Consider the following 18687-nt stretch of genomic DNA (forward strand, 5'->3'; position numbering starts at 1 on the left):
GCTTATATATATATATATATATATATATATATATATATATATATATATATATATCATAATTTAGGAATTTAAATTTTATGATTTGAAACGGTTAAATTTCAAATATAGAATTTTTATTGTATGCAAAACAAAAAATAAAGTTTAATAAATATATTTTCTTAACCCACGAGTTTTTAATGTTTATTCATCCCCTCAGAGGAAAAATATTAGCAAATATTATAAGTTCCAATCACATGGCTTCAATTTGCAGTAGCATTGGCAAATCATCTATTGTAAAGTATTTAGAAAGCTGTTTTTGCTGCAATACGATGCTGTTTATCATTAAGCAAAGTAATGTGACGGAAGTTGTTATGATTCACAGCAAAACAATTGAGATAGCAATTGATGGTGTATTATAACCAACACTTTCTATTTGTAATGATTTCATCAAGTGTTCATCAAATGTGTTCTCATTCCTTTTTTGACATGGGAATCCAATCACATGCATAAAAGTCTTGAATAAGCATATTGTAAAAATGTATTTAATTAATAAAACCCCCATGCTTAGATATAACCATTACAACCGTGATAAAAACAATGAATAATAGAAGGTAATGAGGAATAAAAAATAAAGTAAAAAGGTTAATGACTGTGATATTAATGATAATTGATAATAATGATTTGTAATAATTATATTGATTGTTAGTGTAGAAATAGACATAACAACCAGGATAGTTAATAATTGTAATAATAGTAAGGTACCAATACCTAAAGTAAAATTTTAAAAATTAAAAAAATGCAAAAAGTAAAGAATTCTAAAAAATAAAAGATTTTCTTCCTTATCTCTTAATCTCTTTACAAATCTATGTAGGGATGGTATTGGGAGAGCGGGGATGCATAAGAAGGCAATGTAAGCTCTATATTTTCTGACCACGACAAATTCGAGTTAATTCAAAAGCATTTTCATAATGGAATAATTTTTATATAGATATTCCAAAAAGTTGTCAACTTGACATACTTCTGCTAATGGACCAAAATACACAGTAGAATGTTTAAGGGTTAAGACGGCTATCACACACACATACATATACCTTTCTTTCTGGTCTTTTATTATCTCTATCTCTGTTTTCTTAACCCTCCATCTTTTCCTTTTTATTCCTATATTTCAACACAGACCATAATCTACACCTTCTCTACATTCAACTAAATCTTATTCCTTATTCCTATTTTTAACAACATGTGACGGAACCTCCTGATATTAATTTCCTATGACACTAAAGACCTGATATTTTCATTGCAAACTTTGCTTTTGCATAAGTTGTATTGCTTATGAGGTTTCTAGTTACTAGTAATTAACTGACCAAAACATGTTCATGAATGTGTAGCAACATATTACTCCTTATATAAAAACAAATAGAAAGTATAAGTTTCCCTACTTTGGTATTGAGTACTCTTGTGTTAACCTCATTAAACTTCGTTGGTTATTTTACCTCTGGAAAATATTAACCTTGGATTATATTTATACTAGCAGTTCAGCCCGGCTTTGGTCGGGCCCTATGTACTGTCCATAACTTTATGTTAATATATATATATATATATATATATATATATATATATATATATATATATATATATATATATATTAAAAAGTGTGACTCATGTCCAGGTAACTTACATCTAAAATTCCAAGTGTTTCGACCCAAAATTGGTGGAGGAGTTTGGTAGAATCTGAAAAGGTACACTCTTTCAACTTTGACCTCTTGGCTGCTATATTTTCGCACAAAAACTAATTAAAAAGCTTGTTGCATGTCTGACTACCCTTTATATAAAATTTCAAATGTCTACACCCAAAATTGGCTGAATAGTTTGCTAGACTGCAAACGTCAAATCTTTTGAACTTTGACCTCTTGGCAGCCAATTTCTCATCCAAAATCGATTAAAAACATTGCCCTATGTCTGAATACACTTTATATAAAATCTTAAATGTTTAGACCAAAAATTGGCTGAGTAATTTGGTAGACCACAGAAGTAAAATTTTTTAAAACTTTGACTCCTATTTTGACCTCTCAAAATTTATTTTTTTGGGCTCAAATCAAATACAATGTTTGATCCATATCCAAGTAATCTACATCTAAAATTTCAAGTGTTTAAACCCAAAATTGGCAGAGGAGTTTGGTAGAGTTTTCAAAGGTCAAATCGTTAAACTTTTACCCCTTGACAGTCAAATTTCTGTCCGAAAACAAATTAAAAAAAGATTTTCCCAAATCTCAATACCCCTTATCAGTCTGTAGACTGAAAATTGACAGAGTAGCTTGGTATGGAAATGCACACGCACACACACACACACACACACACACACACACACACACACACACACACACACACACACAATTTCGCATTTATATATCTCTATATATCTATAAAAGTAAAAATGCGTGTGTGTGTGTGCGTGTGTACTCATTTCCTTACCAAATAACTGTCTATTTTTCGGTCTAGAGACTCGAGATTTGACTTAAGGAGTATTGAGATTTGGGAAAATCTTTTCAATCAGTTTTTGGTCAGAAATTTGGCTGTCAAGGGTTCAAAGTTCAATGATTTGACCTTTGAAAACTCTATCAAACTCCTCCGCCAATTTTGGGTCTAAACATTTTAAAATTTAAATGTAAGTTACTTGGATATGAATCAAACTTTTTAATTAAATTTGAGACCAAAACAATAAATGTTAAGGGATCAAAATTGGAGTCAAAGTTAAAAAAAAAAAAATTGACCTTTGCGGTCTCTACCAAATTACTCGGCCAATTTCTTGTCTAAACATTTGAAATTTTACATAAAGAGTATTCAGACATAGGGCACGCTTTTTAATCAGTTTGGGTCGAAAATTTGGCTGCCAAGGGCAAGGGGTCAAAGTTCAAAAGTTTGCGATGTCTAGCAAACTACTCAGCCAATTTTGGGTCTAAATATTTTAAATTCATACATAACGGGTATTCAGACATGCAGCAAGCATTTCAATAAGTTTTGGGGCGAAAGTTTTGCTGCCAAGAGGTCAAAGTTTAAAGAATTTACCTTTGCAGATTCTACCAAAATCCTCTGCCAATTTCGGGGCTAAACGCTTGAAATTTTAGATGTAGGTAACTTGGACATGAGTAAAAATTTGTATTTTCATTTGAGACCAAAATAATAAATGTTAAGGGGTCAAAATTGAGGTCAAAGTTTAAAATATATATATATACCCATAAATTATTTCACTTATCTTCAAGTTGTAAATAAAAATGTATATAAAATAAGTATTTATATTGTTTAAAAAAAAATGAAACCTTCTTTTTTTTTCAATAATCTTTCTATACTCCTATGAATTCGTTTTTCTTTTGTAGGTATTGATAATCATATTAAAAAGCGGGTTTTTTTCCCTATTTATTTAAAAAGAAAATACAATTTTGTTATATATGAGTTGTAGAAATGGATTCACTAGCAAAAGATCTAGCTAATTTGCATATTCTTGTAAACATTCATTTTAATTAATTCCGTATTAGTTTTTTCGGTTTTCTTATGGGATGATCATCTTTAGTTAATTATTACGTGTAATTATATTCATGCAGATATTCTACATGATTTATACTTGCATAATATTTGCGTAAAATGTTTACAGTAAACACAAAATAGTTTCCATATATATTTATGCGTACATATATATGTTCGTTTAATCTATAAAAGTAAACGTGCCTGTGTGACTGTGTGTGTAGATTTTCCCACGCAATAACTCTGTCAATTTTCAGTTTACAGACATGAAATTTGATATACAGGATACTAAGATTTGGGAAAATCTTTGTAATCTATGTTCGGACAGAAATGTGGCTGTTAAGGGGTCAAAGTTCAACGATTTGGCCTTTTTTTTTTTTTTCATAAAATAGAAAGAATTCTCTTTGTTATGGTCACCGTATCTAAAATCGAAAATAGCGAACCGGTGTTATTTTATTTATTTATTATTTTTTAAATCTGTTTTCTATATGCCCCCCCCCCCCAAGTATTAAAATTAAAATTTGTATAACTATTTTTATTTCCTCTATTTGCTTTGGTGTACTTGAAACGAAAAAAATCTTCACAGAATTAAAAAAAATCTTCACAGAATTTTAAAATAAACAAACAAACCGACTTTTCTTCATTCGGTTGAAAACTCATTCCGACTTTTCATAAAACCCCTGTGTATCAATCATAATCCGTGTTCTTAAAGATTACCGTAAAATCAATAATGTTTCATTCATCATTGTTACGATTAATTTATGTATAAAATTAATTTTTACATTTCCAGTTGATATCTTTGGTTTAATTTGACTTGTCTAGAGAAAAAGTACAAATAAATAGTAAAATAATATTTTTTCTTTCGCCTTAAATGAGATATTGTTTGAAAATTCAGTTTTACTTCAAACTACTATACGTCAAACGTGTGCAAAAAAATACACGACGCTGATTGGATAACTAGACAAACACATCCACGACGGTGTATTTTCACGTGAGTACCTTTTATTAAGTTAAATCTCGCACCACAGCCATATTGTGTGTACATTATAGTTACATTATATTTAACTTTTTACTTTGGTGATGTATTTAATTCAGCTGTGGTGAATTGTCTCTGAATTTTAATGCATCTTCATTTACGAGTGTGATCAACAAAGAGCGGTAAAAATAACAAGTGTCGGGTGGACGTGACGTCATAACGGGTGATGAAGTGAAAATCGGTCAATAATTAATCTATCATTTTTAAGTAAAAATATTTTTAAATTATATTTAGAAAAAAATGGAAACAAAAGGCAAATTTTATTATTTTTATGGAATATTATTCAAAGTTTAACATTTGTTTGTGTTTAAGTAAATAATTGTACGTTAGGTTAATGTTATTGAAAGTCTAACGTTCGTTCTCATTCTGATTGTGTAAAATTTGAAAATAATTTTATTCGAAATCAGCTCTCTGGACTGTTCGGCATTGCTCAGAAATATGTTTTACGTAATTTTTTGTTATATTTTTCTATCTTTTTATTTATTTATTTTCTTTGTTTTAAAAAACAAAAATGCCCATTATTATGATTTTTGAAAATACGATATTGAATTATTACGTTTTGTTACGTTTTAGTCATTAAATTATTAATTCAACCAAAGTTAACTAATTGAAAAACAAAACAAAAAAAATCAAAAAAAACTATAACTAATTTTTTAAAGTTAATTTTATTTTGATCTATTAAAAAAAAATCCAACTTTTGTTCAGTCTTTTAATATATGAGAATTTGCTAAGAATGTTATAGTCAGAAAATGAATTTCTATTCGACAGTTTAAATGCTTCCAAATTATTTTCAGATGTTAAAGGAGCACGAAGTTATTTATTTATCGATCAATTAATAAAAGATGCAGAAGAATATGCGACACGAAGTCGGCAGCAAACGATTTTCATATATAAGATAAATAAAATGTTATTGTTTCATTGTTTTGAATTTGTTTTTAGTATTATAAAATATACTTCATGAAACATTGATTATTTTATTTTATTTTTTAGAAAAGTATTTTTTATCTGTTTGCTGCGGAATTCGTGTCGCCTACTGCATCACAAAAATGGCTGACTTTTTAAATGAAAAAAAAAACAAAAAAAAAACGCGAAAATGGATTCTGCATTAATGAACTGCGTAATTATTTTTTAAATATGATTTTTTACATTTAATTTTCGTATTTTATGCTCTTTCATTTTTCGATATCAATAAATGATTGATAGTAAGCACACAAAAAAATATTCACATCACAAAGGAAAGTGGAGACATTAAGTGAGCACATCGTTTCATTCTGCAAAATTATAATATTAACGATTTTTTGGTGTAACATATGATCTTGCTTATAAAAATCGATTATTTTTAACATTTTAACTTTAATGGGTACCAACTATTTGTGATCAGTTTAATCTCGCATTTCAACCGGTTAAAAGTACAAAAATAATACGCCATATTATTTTGACCCTGTTCTATTTTCACTGATTTTTAAAACTTTAGTTTTAGTTTTCAGATATTTGTGCAGTATTTTTTCTTTTCTGAATTTTTAGATGAAAAGTTGTTATTCAATTTATTTGGATTCTTCAGACTATTGTTTTCATATTGAGTCATTTTCACAAATGATTCAACACGTTCCACAAGATACACCTGAAGAAAGTCGGAGGTTACATTGCTTGAAACATTATGAAAACAACACTCAAGATGAGAACAGTAGTCCAAAGAATCCAAACAATACATATTATTTCTTCTGTCCTTTATCTAGTTTTACCCTTATATTAAAAAAATGACTGAAAAATAAAATGAACAAAATGGAACAAAAATTTTATCTACACTTATGTATTAGGTTTAAAACACCTTATGTAAATTCATCAAGTATTTTTTTTTTTTTTACAAGAAAAACACATTTTAATGGCAAAATGTCTCGTCTATCATTTCCTGCTTAGATTAAGGTCAGTGGACAAAGGATAGTCATCATATATATAATAATACCAGGTAGAAATCGTTTACCAATCAAATATTATTTTATAAAACCAAAAAATAATGAGTTCTTTTAACCTAAACGGTACATGCCTAGGTGTGTCAGAAATTTCGTGAAAAATAGTGAATAATTCCACCCCATTTTTCCAAGCTTATAACTACTCGAAAAATGTAATTCGAGCCCTATTTTTTTAAAATCAAAGGAGCAAGGACCAAGGTTTCATTAACAAAAAAACAAAAAAAAACGTGTTTTTTTTTAAAAAAAGGTTTTAAACTTCGGACTTTACAGGTAAATTTCTAAAAAAAACACTATTTTTTTTGTTTTAAATTCGAATATATTATTTATTGACCATTTCTCTTCAATTTGTGATATATAACACTTTGGTGAGTAAATTAATTATTTACTTTTTAATAGACATTTCAAAATGGGAGGCGTGAATTATTCGACCCCCTGTCTTTCCAAGCTTATAACTACTCGAAATATGTAATTCAAGCCCTAATTTTTTTTTCAATTAAAGGAGCAAGGACCAAGGTTTCATTAAAAAAAAAAACGAAAGAAAAAACAAATAATGTGGTTTAAAAAAAAAAGAAAAAAGGTTTTAAACTTCGAACTTTACAGGTAAATTTCGAAAAAACACTACTTTTTTTTGTTTTAAATTTGAATATATTATTTATTGACCTTTTCTCTTCAATTTGTGATATATAAGACTTTGGTGAGTAAATTAATTATTTACTTTTTAATAGACACTTTTAAATGGGGAGGGGGGCGTGAATTAAAAAAAAACATTTGTCTAAAATATTATATTCGGTTTATTGGAAAGAGCATAAAATTTTACATTGACCCTGAAAATATCGTAAAAATAGAATCAATAGAAAAAATTTGATAGATTTTTAAAGTTTAAAAATGGAAAAATATTGAGTTCGTAAAATTCATTACTGTTTTTTTTTAAAATAAAAAAAAATATTTCTATTACTTTTAAAACAACTTTAATAGTTTATTTTGAAGTATAATCCATAAAGAAAATAAACAACCCACTTTTTAAAAGAGAAATTACGAGTTTTTTATATTTTATTCGCAGTTCGTGTTAGGGGTGTCAAAAATTCCTACAAAAATTCTGATACACCAAGTACATGCCTAATAAAGTTTTTGTAATTGAGCATATATATTTGTTTACAAAAACATACAAAAAACAATGAATGTTGCTAAATATTATTTTGAATTCTTAAACTTTTTTTATCAATTTTTATTTATTTATTTTTGGCAAACTAATTAGATATTTTGAAAATATATTTATTTACAGAAATATACAAAAAAAAACGAAAGTAAAATAAAATGTAACTATATTAAAAAAAAACACATGTTGGAAATAAAAATTAATTGATAAAAGTTTACGAATAATCAGAATTCAAAACAATATTTCATGTTTCTATAAATAAATATATATTCAAAGCATTTAGATAAATGAAATAAACACTTAAAGTTTTATAAACTGAAATACAATGCAATGCATTCATTATTTTTATATTTCTGTAAAAAATATATATTTTTTAAATATCTAAACAGTTTATCAAAATATATAACATTAACTTGAATAAAGTCATTTAAAAAAATGCGATAAAACATGTGTAATAAAAAATAAGTAAGCAGTTTTGTAAAAAGCGGGGGTATTGTTTTCATTTTGTGCTTCCATACCTCTGTTGAGAAATGCGGGCACCCTCTGGCAACGTGTTTGAAAGTTAAAGTACTGTGCTATGCTCAATTACCAAAGTTTTTGTGCAATTATAATTTTTTAATTGGAATAAAATTGTACTGTTTTAATTTGAAAATGTTACAGAGGAAAAAGAGATGAAAAAATCCAAACAAATAACTGGTATTAAAGTTAACAAAATAATTTCTTTTCGTGTTTTCAAGTCTTTTATTTGTATTTCAATTACAGATTTCGTTGAAATACTCTTACTCAGAATTAAAAAAAAAAAAAAATGGCAAGCAGACATTTTAATAGACATCTCTGAAGTTTGATAGGTTTTTGTCTTTTGGGATAAAACCATAAAAAAATATACAACTAACTGTTCCAAAAGCAATTAAATTTACTTTTCTACCTCATTAAAATAAGATGGTGAAAAAGAAAAAGTACTTGGACCTCGGAGATGTCTGTCAGATTGGAATCACTCATTTTTTTATCCAGAGTCGATTTGAACAAAACCTTTAATTGAAATTAAAACATGCAGTAATTATGTAGGTAGGTAGAAAAGTAACTTTTATTGACTTTAGTAACGATCATCTGTTGTATTTTTTTACCTATTTTTCTTGTTAAATATACTGTTCAATCAGTTTTTTCTTTTGTAACTATTTTGTTTGAAGTACCCAAAATGATTGCTTACACGTTACAAAAAAACAAAACGTTTACAATAATTACAATTTAACGAAAATAAATAAAAATGAAAAAAATAGAATATTTGTAATATATTTCAATTACAATTATAAAAATAATGCTAATTTTTATTATTTGTTAATTAATATTTGCAAAATATGAACGAAAAAAATATTGTAATATATTTCAATAAATAATTATTTGTTACTACAAAACATCAGAAAACAATTTTACAAAATCAAAATAATGTAAAAGTAAATCACAAGCATATTGTAGCTATTAGAGTTTAAATGTTCAATTTAATCAAAAGATCATTTCATTAAAATATAACTTAATAATGAATAGGAAATCAACAATGACAAAAATAAATTTGGTTTATTTGGATTACCTCATCTTGGGTGTTAGTTTTACAATGTTTTCGCCAATGTAATATTTGACCTTCTTCAAATGCATATTTTCGATCTTGTAAATTTTTGTCGACTTCAATAAAATATATGTAATTTTGAACATTAAAAGTAGTTTATTTTATTTTGATATATTTTTAAAATGTTTAAATGAATAATAACCTCAAAGGAAAAATGGCCTCAATATATAAAACAACTGACTGAGAGTAGGTTCAAAGCATTCCCTTGAATAATGGTGAGAAAAAATACATTTTCAATATTTATTAGAAAATATAGCCATATATACTTGACCTTAAGATACACAATGGAGAAACCAAGGTCATGTACAACAAATATGCTACAAAAGCTTCAGTCACAGTAAATGGTTAAAATATTAAGTTAATATCTATGTTTACCTAGAGAAGATGGTGAGAAGCAATGCTAATATCATGCCTGAAATCAAATGGCAAGTAAAGTAAATGTAAAGCTCAAAGTGTATATATTTGTATGAAAAAATAACTAGTTCTGTTAATGAATATTAGTTGGTGTCAGAATTATGGATAGAAGTTTTAGTATCTGTACCTCACATGCTACATACTCAGCCATCACATGTCCTCACCTGTCTTCTGAATCTCTAATGTGCTGGTTTCAAGTGCTAAACGATGATGCATCATTTCAGAGGTGGTGATGTGAACATGACCTTGCTAGTTGGAGGTTTTTCATGACTAAGTCATCAGCAAGGGTGCACAAGTTCTGACAAGCCTTAATGACTACATGTTCACTGCTGCTATAACAAGCTGCTGAATAGAGGAAAATTGACTTTGATGAAACTTGGAGAAAGATTGGCACCACCAGACTTGTTCAGGTCAAGATAAAATTCATGAGAATGAACAGAACATCAATGTCTATTCTAGTTCTATCTTTGTCTAGCTTAGAAAGGACAGGGTAAAGCTGATAGAAATGTTACTGATGGAATTTCACAGAAGATCCATGAAGAGATAGCATGATAATATCCAAAAGGAAAAAAAAACTTGTACATACAGGAAACTTTCAAGAGCTGCCACATGGAGTATATATATACCTGATACTTTAAGATCTGTGAGATAAGGTAGAGGCACATTGCACTAAGAAAGGACATACTCTGTTACATGAATGACAGGATTTCTTGTCAATAAGCTTATTTATACTTTTGGGCAACACCATTCCAAATCACTGTGATATAAATGTGTGCAGCAACAATCATGATGGTGTAGAATGGAAACTTCTATACGTCAATGTACTATCACAAGAAGTGATGAAATAGATATTAACATTAGCAATACCAAATAATTTTTTCTTTACATCCAAGAAACGCTAATTAAACAATGTTAAAAAGAGCATAAAAAAGTAAAATCGGTTCATTAGAACTGGAGTTATGACCATTCAAAGTGTCAGAAAATGCATGGTTCACTGGACATCTTAACTCAGTCCTATTCAAATGCATATAAGCTTGTGACTGAACATGGTAGGAAATTTGCACAATTTACAGAACGACCCATTTTTAAAAAGCTGTATCTTTAGATCTTTTGAGGATATTATGATGAAATTTGGAACACATTATCACAACACCATGATGGTTAAAATGATTGTATTTATGACCATCTAAATTGGTAACTTGCATACTAATTAGTGTATTTAAGTTTTATTTTCACGGTTTTAAGAAGAAACATCAAAAAACAGCTAAAAATGATAGGTGAAGCTTTATCATCATGTGAAGTATTTTTCTGATGGACATTTGTCATCACACCATAAAAAATCCAAGATAGCAACCAGATCATCCAAGATGGGCATTACGAGATGATCCATACAAAGTATTAACAAAATATGGCTTGTAGCATAAAGGAAAATTTATACAAATTGCAATTATAATGTTTTCAAGCACATTAAACTATGTATCATCATTAAAACTTGCAATTAAGTATTTTATTTTTATATATGACTTTGAAGGAAACATGATGACTAAAGAATATGTGAACCAAATACATTGGAGGTTTGTAACAAGCATAATCTAAAAGTACTGGGATTTGTAGGAATCAGAGGTTTTGAAGCTCATTGTACAATGAATTCCTGTTTTTCTAGTTCAGTTTTAGTAATATTTCTTGATTTTACTCTCTTTTAATCAAATCAGTTTATAAATTTTGACTCAATATATCCGGATATTGAACAGAATATTTTAAAATTTCCAGCACATTGAAAATTTTTGAAACTGAACAATTTGTGGCAAATTTTCCCATTAATTGAAGAATGTATTCATTTGACAACTTTATGATTTTTATATCCATGTTTAACTCGGTTAATTATGCAAAAATTCCACCAGCTAATACTAATATTTAAGATTTGAGAATTACCAGAATGCAAAATTTCACCCGCAACAAAATAACATGTTTCAATTTTATTCTTAGTCCTATAATTTGAAAACATTTATTTCGTTTGACCCTCTAGCATTCTAATGATATAAATATACCTTAAAAAAGGAGTTTGGTATATTTGCACAGCTACTGATAAAAAGAATAATGATTAAAAATTAAAAAAAGAAACAACAGAAAAGATTTTATCCGAAAAAAAATATACACCGGAAAGTATGTTTAAAAATCATAAAACATCTGAAAGCTTCATAGAAAATACACAAAAATTATATTTAAAATACTAATGCTGATATAAAAAAGAAAAAAAAAAGATATGCAAGAAAGATACCATGCAATTATTTTTATTGTATTTTTACACTATCTTTTGTTTATTATATTGTAAGGTGAAAGTACAAAATAGTTATAAAACACCCTCTCCATGTTAAGAATGGGTTTCTAAATAATGTTATTATTTCAGCACAGTATCTTCTCTGCATAAGTATCGAAAAAATATTTGAAATGTTATAATTAAATATTGTTTAATATTTCTAGACCTTGCCAGTAGATAATAAAAATAAATAAAAGAATAAATAAATAGTTGTAAGTCAGTTTGAAGATACACAAATGTTTTGTTATGAATATTTTGTGTGTCATGCCACAAAAAATATCGTTATTGGCATTCATCATTTCTAAAGATGCATAAAGTGTTCAATCAATTTTCTTCAAATTTTAGGACAAAAGAAATTAATATATTGGCTATTAAATACTGTTTGAACAAAGTTTTTATCTTGACTTTGACCTAGTTTTTACTACAAATCCCCAACTTTGAGATGTTCCAACTTTGACTGGAAAGACACCTGTGTTTCATACTAATTCTGTGGCAAAATACCTTTTCCTTGATCGACTAAAGAAAATGGAAAACGTCATCGACTGAAAGAACTTCTTATGTGAACAGACCCCAACTGCATAGTTGCGAAAAGTCATCTATTGCTAGCAGACATGCTATGTGTTTTTGCTATTAGTTGGATTTCAATAGCGATTTCTTGGAATATACACATCATAACAAAATATTAAAATATCATTTTAAAGAAAAATTTATTGTCAATCTAGTCATATAAGTTTTATTTTGTTGGACGTTCGAGAAGTCTACTAATTACTGATTTAAAGACTTTGTCAGATTAAGTAGCAGCGTATGTGTTGTCCAGCACTGAATAGTATGTTTTCTGGTCTTGCTATTAACATCACCTGAATTGATTGGAATGCAGAGGTGGGTAATGATTAGGCCTATGACAAGAGAATATTCTTTTCATTATTTTGACTCTTGAATATATATCAGTTAATATCTTATATGTATTTAGGTAGAGTGATATGGTTTTCGATAGATTAACTGTCTGTGTCGGATATGATAAGAATATTCTCTTGTCATAGCACTAGTAATGATGCACTAAAACTGGAAGGAGAAAAGCAGTGTTTTCTGCAATACTGTGACCAATGAGTAAGGATTATGAATGTTGTAATTTGCCATTTACAACATTCATAATCTTTCCTGATTGGCAATCATCTAGGAAAGCATAAGACTTGATGTTGAATGCAACGGAATATACTATGGGCAAATTGGTTACATAAATGAGCAAAATCAATTTTAATCTTGATCCACAGAGCAAAAAGAACATTTCTAATTGCAGGTAAAGGAAGCAACTACGTTGAGACAATAAAAACATCAGAATAAAGTTCACCATGGACAGGCTGAAAGATCCTTACATCACAAATGTTTTTCATGCTACAGTTGGTGATAAATTTGAAGCACTGCTCATACTAGATGAAGATTTAGAAGCTTCACCACCACTTTCAATATTGTCATGAAGGAAAGAGTGATTGACCTTCTTGGATAACATTGCTCAAAACTGCAACTCTAGGCTACAGATAAAACATCAAGAATGTGTGATAGAATAACATACCTGGAGCAAACAAGAGTACAAATGAAAAAAACCCCCCAGCTTATTGAAACATTTGCAAAGAGATTAGGAATGGCATGAACAAAGGTAAAAGAAAACTGGATTAAGAATGAATACATTAAAATTAAAGGCAGTATACAATAAGGCATTTCAAGTAATGAGAGACTTTGGAAGATATTTAATAGTCTGTGGCATCTAAAAAAGGAGATCATGAAATTCGTTGAAATTTGGTCATTTTAATCACAAGCAATTGTCATTAATATCAGTTTCTTTATTAAAACTATAAAACCTAGCTTTATACATTTCTAACAAATTTACTTAAAAATCGTAGTTAAAGTGCTCACACAAGAGTTAATACATTCTCTCAGTGAATGAGAGTTGTTTGGAAACTATTGGCCAATATTTTAATTCATTGTAAAAAAAGCTCAATGAATAAATGCTTGTTTCTGATATCAGTCATTATTTTCTAAACTACCTATTACATATTAAATATCTAAAAACGTGTTTAGCAATCAATAAAAAAGAATTTTTGTAGTGTCATCACAAGAGTCAATTGCTAAATGAAACTTTCACTAAATATAGAGAGATTATGTGTGTAAGTCAATGACTGGGAAGTAATGTTTATCAAAATGAGCACCCATCTTGCTTCATGTACTTAGGTTTCAAAAACATTTTAGTCAGACTGTTACCATGGTTTCTATGTTTCACTTATCATCCTACATGAAAAAGCAAAAATCTAGTTCAATTTACTCTGTAAATTCAGTATTGAAACCTTTGTTTTTTTGAAATTCAAATGCTAAATAACTCATAAATCAACAAGCAAACTTGTATCTTACCAGAGTATTTGTTAGTAATCGTTATCAAGCACTCCTCATCAACGTCAGGCTCTTTATGAATACTTAAAAATCCAGTCTCCAATTGTTAACTGACCCCCCTCCCTCTCTCTACTAAAACTGTAGAAAGTTTTTTCATAGATATCTTTCATGTAAGGCGACTATTATGGTTAGCAAACCAACCACAAACCATTCTGCATGTTCTACTTTTTATGTCAAACCACAATATAAGATTTTGGTTTATTATAGGTACAAGTCTGCATTTTAATTTTGGCATATAAACATATCAGATGTGATGCAGGTGTACACAGTAACGTTTTAAATTGTAAATCTTTATTTTGATCACTTGTGTTACTCAAAAAATTCTTTTTCGATTTGTTTGATCTCTTAAATTGCAAGTAGAAAATTATTTTTCCTAAAGTTTTTTTTTTGATAATTTAACTTCAAATTATTTAGAATTATCAAAGTACCTGTTTCCAATACAAGAGATATGATCTTTTAATTTTATAAACAAAACTTACATCTGAAATCGCTGGTTTCAAAACGATAGAACAAAAAATCATATTGTCTACATTTCTTATTTTGACCTATCTGCGATATCCTAATTTAACTTAATTAAGCAACCAATATATCACGCCTATAAAATACCTCTAGATGTCATACTTTGTCAAAATTGTAGTGTCTACACAAGAGTCAATACATTCTATACTACAATATGACAATTTTTGAAATTCGTTTAACAATTCACAGAAGTGGAAAAATTGATTTTTGAATATCAGCAGAAAGGTCTAACTTATCCAAGATTCAGATATCTGATTTTTAAGAATATAGTTGAATAAACCTTAAAATTTGAAGGAGCATTTTTTTAAAATACAGTAAAATTGATGATTTTCAAATATTAAATGCATAAACATCTTTTAAACATTTTTCCTAACATAAGGGCAGAAATTTAATTTCCAAACAATGAAAAATGCTTTAGTTGTGTAAAAGATTTTAGATCTTAGAAAGAAATAATATTCCAATCTAAAAAAACATCAGGTACATTTTTTTTTTTTTGCAAGAAGTTGCAAGCTTGGGATCAATTGTTTCTAAAACTTAGGCACTTAAGGATTTTATAAAAATTAAACATTTATCAGAATTTGATAAAGTATTTGCAAATTTATGATGAAAAACGCCATCAATGCCAATAGCCAAATTTCAAGGAAAAATACCTTTTTTTGTAAAATATTTATAGATATAACTATATAGACACTCATAGATAACTGATTATGGAAATTTTTTTTTACATCTAAATCCTTCCCTTAGTATACATAAACATCTGTATTTTCAATTTTTACAATACCAAATATGATTCCGTTGAAAGTGGTAAAAATGCTCAGATTGATGTTAAAATATTTGGTAAAAATATTAGTTCAGTTAATCAGTTAGGCATACAAAAAATTATTTCAATTATTAAATATAGTGATGCAAAGCCCTCAATAATAGTCATATGTAACAAACATTGATAAAGAATTTGTCCGAGTCTTGCACTGTTGTCATATTGAATGTACATTAACAAGAAGTGCAATCATGTTTCACATATCTTATACATTTCAACGTTTGAGTCTTTATGCTATAATTAGAAAATACTGTGATGCCATTCTTGTGAAAATTTCAAGTGTGTTCAGTCTAATTGAATATTGTTTAGGTGATGAATCAGATTTATAAGAATATGCTTATTCAAGACTTTTGTGCGTGTGATTGGATTCCCATGTCAAAAAAGGAATGAGAACACATTTGATGAACACTTGATGAAATCATTACAAATAGAAAGTGTTGGTTATAATACACCATCAGTTGCTATCTCAATTGTTTTGCTGTGAATCATGACAACGTCTGTCACATTACTTTGCTTAATGATAGACAGCATCTTATTGCAGCAAGAACAGCTTTCTAAATACTTTACAATAGATGATTTGCCAATGCTGCTGCAAATTGAAGCCATGTGATTGGAACTGAAAAAATCTCTGCAATCAGACCTGTGTTTGTTTTCTCAAATCAACCAAGAAATCACATTCTTTACTAATGTGATCAATACACTAGTTCTTTAGACAAGATAGTGTAACATATTAAAAGAGTTGTCCAATGAACAGTATTTCTTTGCCATCATACACTAAAAACTAAGATTATCATTATTAATTAGTTTGCAATATAGTCCTATCCTATTGGGTTGAATGAGAAATCTCATCCGACTTGATTATTTCTCAGTTATCAATTACTTATGGATTGACTTCTTGGTGAAAAAACCCTGCTGAATACATATTAAGTAATTAATGTTAACATGAGTCGTATTGCAGTAATGATGAGATACTTGAGTCACTTTGTATCAGATTCACTATTTTGCTATCAACTATTGACAGCTCAATCTAAATTAAGAGCAGCTGGGGTCTACCATTAATATTGATGTGAGACTCTGGTTTTTCACTTTATGAATTTCTTTGATGTATGACTTAAAATTTTCTTGCCTTCTTTATTTTTCTTCTCCCACATAAAACATAAGCATCTAGAGTATATTTTGGAGGTAAAAAGATTATTTGACATCTTGTTATTATTGAAACATTAGAGAAATATTTTATGGTCAAGATAGTGATGCTGTATGTCCAAAGAATAAAATTAAGCTCTTAATCCAAAACATTGAACTTTTAAGAAAAATTTATTTTTTTATTAAATTGAATGACGATAACCCTAACCCAATCACTCTCAGATAATAATTGTTTGTAGAGTTTTGGTGAAAACATTAATATTATTGAATATACCCAAATAACGAAATTAAGCCATAGACCATCAAAAACCATAGTTTTAAAAATTATTGTTTCATTATGTAAAGAATTAAATGACAATTCTAACAAGCGTTAACAACTCTTAGATGATAAATTTGGGCCAAAATTAGGTCAAAACAGTGCTTAAGCCAAGTATGCCCAAATAATGAAATTCGGCTGCAAACAACTGAAAATTAAGTTGTTGAGAAAATCATTATTTAACGAATCAAATGACAATCTAACTACTCTTAGGTGATAATTTTTAGCTGAAATATGGAACTTTTCCATTATTGGATGTTATAGGCACATTGTGTATACACAAAAGAGTCAATACATTTTATCAAATATGACAAACTATATATTTCTCATGTAAATGTAGAATATATAGAGCGAAACTGATGGATTTGGATGTATTTTTGTATGTGAGAGTCCACATATAAATGAATAAATGTGAAAGCTTTTTTTATTTATCACTATTATGTTATCAAAATGGCTTACTGTTATTCAAGTTAATAATACAATGTAATATTTTAAAATACTGAATATAGTACACAGAAAAGATTAAATAACAGCAATTTAAATTTCTAATCTAATTATTTTTAACCAGTACATAATAAATTAGTATTTGGTGTTATTCATTTATTATTATATTATTCCAAATATGTGCACTATTTTTGTTAATACAGCAGTAATTAAAGTGATTTAATAAAAAAATGATAAATTACTAAAACCTTTCTTAACATATTTGTTCGTTAATTTTCAAAAGAGGTAATTTAGATTAAACTAATAGCACTGGATAGATAGATATACTTACAAAACAAGCAGAGTTCATAGAGAAGAGAGAGGATAACAGCTTGGTCATGCATTCTTCCTTTCTTTCTCTTTCCATCCCGTTGGTGAAAGAACATTTTATTTTTTTTATTTGTTTTTAAATCAAACGACGTTTCATATTTGTGTTTAAATATTCCTTTGCAGCCTTTTCCTTAAAGGAAATAACTTGAGTTTCAACAGATTGATTTGTCTTTCTTTTCATTTCTTTCCAGTCTTATTTAAAATATAAATTTGCATAAAATTTACAAAATGTTTTAATTTATTCATATGAAAAGTTAATGTCATTACAAAAAACTCATGAATGAAATGTTTATTATCTGGAATTTTGGTTTCACTTATTTCAAGTGCAAAGCTTTACAAAGCAATAGTAAACTGACAAAGCCAACTAATAACCAAATATAAAATTGTTATTGGATAAGATTCATGTAATAAAAAAATAAAGTTTATGCAATTCCAGAATACTAAGTATATGCACTTATTTGTGCGAACTGTAAAGTGCTAGGTTCAAGTTATGCCAGGAAATGTCAAACTAATAATTAAATGTCACATTAATAATTCAAATATTCCAAATACTATACTTATATTTTATTTGATATATATGTATGTAACTATTACTTTGTGGGTGTTTGTTTTGTATGACTTCCTAAGG

The 18687-nt window shown here is 28.0% G+C and overlaps 1 protein-coding gene across 1 annotated transcript in view; it reads left to right on the forward strand.

Annotated features, from left to right (window-relative positions):
• Positions 1–4158: 4158 nt before the first annotated feature.
• LOC145255707 (uncharacterized) overlaps positions 4159–18687 on the forward strand; it is a 105081-nt gene continuing 90552 nt past the window's right edge. Inside the window, exon 1 of the mRNA XM_080114294.1 lies at positions 4159–4486. The gene's annotated coding sequence lies outside the window, so the exon portion shown is untranslated. The remainder of the gene's footprint in view (positions 4487–18687) is intronic.

This window comes from Euprymna scolopes, chromosome 31, assembly GCF_053919585.1.
Source record: "Euprymna scolopes isolate OS-2025 chromosome 31, ASM5391958v1, whole genome shotgun sequence".
Classification (NCBI taxonomy): Eukaryota; Metazoa; Mollusca; class Cephalopoda; order Sepiida; family Sepiolidae; genus Euprymna; species Euprymna scolopes.